Source organism: Triticum aestivum, chromosome 1B (assembly GCF_018294505.1).
Source record: "Triticum aestivum cultivar Chinese Spring chromosome 1B, IWGSC CS RefSeq v2.1, whole genome shotgun sequence".
NCBI lineage: Eukaryota > Viridiplantae > Streptophyta > Magnoliopsida > Poales > Poaceae > Triticum > Triticum aestivum.
This window is the reverse complement of record NC_057795.1, coordinates 355,448,866-355,454,367: the sequence shown is the minus strand read 5'-3', so window position 1 is coordinate 355,454,367 and position 5,502 is coordinate 355,448,866.

Sequence of the window (5,502 nt, the reverse complement as noted above, 5' to 3'; positions counted from 1 at the left end):
CAAAGGGAGCAGTGTGATTAATCAGAGCCTGAGTGAAGGGAGCATGAGGAAACTGGCGCGACTGAATGAAACTGCAAAGACGGATCTCATGCCAAATGAAATGGGTTATGTCCAGAGGCTCAGTGGGTTTGTCATGCATACGAACCATCAAGTCAATGCAATAGTTGTAAGCCCTCGAGCGATCTCCCTTCTTAGGATAGAGAGTGCGAAGCACACACTGATAGAGGATGTAGTAAGGAGCACAGAAGATAGATACCTCATTGAGTGGACATGCAAGTTCTTCTTTAGTGAGCTGAGAGGTAGGTTTGACAAGTGGCAAGCAAGCGTCAATCGCTTTGGGCTTGTGCTCAGGATCCATACTGTGGATGCAATGGCCAACACTGGAGAGACCCAAAATATAAACAAACCTGTCATAGGTGATGCTCATAGTAGTGTCATCAGTCATCTAGGTGAGAGTGTTGTCCGGACCAACGAAACAGGTGGCATATAACTGTAGAATGGCAGCTTCATTCCAATCACACCTGAAGGTCATTGCGGGACCAAGGGTCATATCATCAATGATATTGACCGGATTGTTAGGGAAGATGTCAGGATTCTCACGCAAGAAGTTGAGATCCAAGTATGAGTGAGGAGCAAGTCCACGCCCACGGACGAAACTGGAATAGAGATCCTGCTGCATTCGAGTCCGGAATCGAGGATCCTCCACATCATCCACCATCTCATATTGATTGACATCCCGACGAAACGTAAGATATTGAGCTGCCCCCATAGTTTTGAAGTCGTGAGGACAGCGATCCCCGCTGTCGGGAAGCTCCATAGAGATGCGACGACCATGGACAACGGGCATTCCAGAACAAGAACTTGAGGCACCGGCGCCCTCCTAGTACCAGGCTTGGACTGTCCAATGGAGTGTCTTGGTGCACTGACCTCCTCTTCCTCCCCAACATAGTCCGCATCGTATGGATCCGTGGCCGACGGACTAGTGGATGGTGCCCGCTTATTCTTCTTGGTGGTGGTGGTCTTCTTCTTCTTAGGCCGACCATGCTCATCGGAGTCGGTTGAGCCTTGCCGGTGAACAACTGGAATGGATAATGAGAGATCCCGATGAGATGGAGCCAACAAGTATGAACAAGGATAAAACAAATTAAACAATGGGATGACCATTTTTGAGCATGACCGTAGAATAAGTCCAGTGGTAGATAAAAAATGTGACATGTCCATGATTTAAATTGATAAGCCGAGTTCATTGACAGATTTTTAGGCTTAAGCAAGAGACACCAACACTCAAGAGAGACATAGACGCCAAGATATGCATGAGAGAGTGAAACCCTAAGATTTTTCGGTCACCATAGAAGTAGAATGGAGGAGAGATAGCATCCATACCCCTGGAAGAAGGCTCGAGGTGAATGGGGCCCCAGTTCTTGGTCCACGCCATGAGGAACTCTGGCGGTCACTCCCACAAGACACCGGTCCCTCCCAAGGGATTCACAACACAACCCAAGAAATGGATTGGATAGAATCGTAGATCGGGAGGAGGAGAAGCTGTGAGCAGGAGATCGGGGCCAGAGCTCGGAGGAGAGGGCCGGGGCAGCACCGGAGTGACGGCCCGACGGCGGCGGCTGTGAGGTGCGATGGGGAAGAGGAACGGGAGTGAATGGGGAAAACTGTCCCCAATGCCCGAGTCCCTCCCCTGTTATGTGTGGCTGCGGGTAATGGACTGGACATCCGAGGCCTGGCCTAGATATCCGGCGAGCGGAGGTCAGAGAGCAGGGAAATAGGGGGCAACGGGCCGGACATCCAGGAGAAGCCCGGATATCCGGCGTGTGAGGGGCAGGCAGTTATAGGATCAGGGCCCGAATGTCCGGCTAAATCCCGGATGTCCGACTATCGTAGTTTGAGCAACAGAAGGATTTGCTCCAGGGCCCGGATGTCCGCAAGAGGGGCCGGATGTCCAGCCACTAGACAACAAATCCAGGCAAGAGAGAGATTTAGAAGGAGCCAACTAATATGATTTGATATAGACTCCGCCAAGGAGTTTTGAGAGGATTATAAAGGTGACAACCTGAGTAATTCTAAGGCCATACTAAGATATAATAACAGCCCTACCAAAAAAAGTATGAAAGCTTCACACAAGCAATGTACAAGCGGTGACTGAGGTCACCATGTTTGAGCATATGTAACATAGTGCCGCAAAGATGTACACTTTGGGCACATAGTCACGACTCCATCATGTTAAAGCACCATAGTTCGAGAACCATGATAACATTGAGAGTGTTTGTTCTATTTATGCATTATGTAGGGTGAGAATATTCATGAATTGAATTTCTCCCCCTAAATATATGCCTACATCATGACAAGACATTAAATTGATGCATGAATGGGTACTAGATTTCACATAATATTGTCAAGCTCCAAGATACCAAGTTCACGCCTAAGTCGACAAAACCTTGCTTCATCTAATGGTTTGGTGAAAATATCGGCAAGTTGCAAATCTGTACCAACATGATCGATGTGAATGTCACCCTTTTCCACATGATCTCTCAAGACGTGATACCTAATATCAATGTGCTTAGTGCGGAGATGATCCTTGGGGTTCTCAGCAATATTGATGGCACTTTCATTATCACATAGGAGAGGCACATGTCTATAAGTGATACCGTAATCCTTCAAGGTTTGTCTCATCCATAGTAATTGAGTTGCACAACTGGCGGCTGCAATGTATTCAGCTTCTGCGGTAGAGAGGGCAATACAATTTTGTTTCTTCGAGGACCAACTTACCAAGGAGCGTCCAAGAAACTGACATGCGCCAGAGGTGGACTTACGATCCACTTTGTCTCCAGCCCAATCCGCATCCGTGTACCCAATGAGATCGAACTTAGCATCCTTGGGGTACCATAAACCCAACTTTGGGGTGTGAACAAGGTATCTAAGAATATGCTTAACTGCCTTATGATGACTTTCCATAGGGGAAGCTTGAAATCTAGCACACATGCATACACTGAACATGATGTCTGGTCTAGATGCACAAAGATAAAGCAATGAACCAATCATAGAGCGGTAATAGATGGGTCGAAAGGAATACCATTTGTGTCTTCAGTGAGTACAATTTTGGTTGGCATGGGTGTCTTACATGGACTAGCATCAGACATGCCAAACTTCTCTAGGATATCCTTGAGGTATTTTGCTTGAGACAAGAAAATTCCTTCTTGAAATTGTTGATTTGAAATCCAAGAAAGAACTTCAAATCCGCATTGAGTGACATTTCAAAATTCTTGGTCATGGAAGCCGCAAACTTCTTGCACAAATGAATGTTAGGAGAACCAAAAATGATATCATCTACATAGATTTGGCATAAGATCAAATCACCCTTGTCCCTCTTAGTAAAAAGAGTGGGATCGATCACCCCTCTCACAAAACCATCATCGAGTAAAAACTTCTTAAATGATCATACCAAGCACGAGGTGCTTGTTTGAGGCCATACAAAGCCTTATGAAGTTTATACACATAGTCTTTGTGATCGGGATCAACGAACCCAGGTGGTTGTGACACATATACTTCTTCTTGTAGAGGACCGTTAAGTAAAGCACTCTTTACATCCATTTGATGCAATGTAAATCCATTGAAAGCAGCATAAGCAAGTAAGATGAGAATGGATTCAAGATGGGCAACGGGGGCAAAGGTCTCACCAAAGTCCAAACCTTCAACTTGTGAGTACCCTTGATCCACTAACCTTACCTTGTTGCGAATGATTATACCATTCTCATCTTGCTTGTTCTTGAAAATCCATTTTGTTCCAATGACATTGTGTTCCGTAGTTGGCCTCTTGACTAATGACCACACTTGGTTGCGTTCAAAACTGTTCAACTCTTCTTGCATAGCAACGAGCCAATCATTGTCCATCAATGCATCTTGTACCTTGAGAGGTTCAACACTAGACACAAATGAGAAGTGAGCACAAAAGTTAGTCAATTGTTTACGAGTGACTCTACCTTCCGATATGCCGGTGAGAATTTTTTCAACATCAACATGACCGGCCACTCGAGGCATGATGGAGGTTAGAGTTTCTCGAGGTTCAACTTCATGTCCATCATCCACGTCCTCAACATATGAATCATTAATGTGTGGAGGAAGATCTTCTTGTTCATATTGGATTTGTTGAGGTTCATCATCAATGATTGGACTTTCTTGTTCTTGCCCTTGATGATGATCTTGTTCTTGAAGATTATCATGAAGAGGAACTTGATCATCTTCTTCTACTCGGGCTAAGGGCATCGGTTGAGCAATAGGAACTTATGATGGTATGGGTGTTGAAGTAGTTTGATGATGTGTGAAGCTTACATCTTATTCTTCATCATCATGAGGTTCTTGTTCCATAGGAAGAAGTGCACTAACACCCATGGTCAAAATATCTTGAGAAGAATCTTCTTCACCTGCATCACTTTGATCAACTTGCTCCCCACGGGAGCCATAAAATTCATCAAACACCATGTCACATGTTTCTACAACACATCCATTGGATTTGTTGTAGACTCTATAGGCGTGAGAGTTTGATCCATAGCCAACAAATATGTCCTCAATTGTTTTGGATTGAAATTTTCCTAATCGTTCTCTTTTGTTGAGGATGAAACATTTGCACACAAATACACGAAAGTACTTTACCTTTGGCTTGTTCCCAGTTAGGAGCTCATATGGAGTCTTTTCTAATATAGTACGAAGGAAGAGCCGGTTTGATGCATGACATGCAGTTTTGACAGCTTCGGCCCAAAAACTATGTGGTGACTTGTATTCATCCAACATGGACCTTGCCATCTCCACAAGTGTATGGTTCTTCCTTTTGGCTACACCATTTTGCTGAGGAGTGTATGGAGTTGAATATTGATGCTCAATCCCTTCATCACTAAGGAATTCTTTCAAGGTATAGTTCTTGAACTCAGAGCCATTGTCACTTCTTATTGCCAAGATCTCTTTGTCAAACTTGTGTTGTGCTTGCTTGGCAAAATCAATGAAGGTGATCTTCGTCTCGTCCTTGGACTTGAGGAAAAACACCCATGTATATCTTGAGTAATCATCGACAATGACAAGTCCATACTTTTTCCCACCAAGACTATCCCATGAAGGAGGCCCAAAAAGATCTACATGAAGGAGCTCCAGGGGCCTTGAAGTAGACACAATGTTCTTGGGTGGGTGCTTGATTGATGTTGCTTCCCGGCTATGCATGCACTACACACACGATCTTTCTCAAAAGAGACATTGTTTAGTCCAAGGATGTGATTCCCCTTTAAGAGATCTTGAAGATTTCTCATGCCGACATGGGCTAGCCGGCGATGCCATAGCCACCCCTTGTCAGCCTTGGCCATTAGACAAGTTGCATGGAATGTGCTCTCTTTCGAGAAATCAACCGTGTAAAGGTTGCCATCCAACTCTCCAACAAAGGCCACTTCAAGAGTATCTCTCTTAAAGACTTTCACATCCGTTAGTCCAAAAAGTGTATCATAACCAACA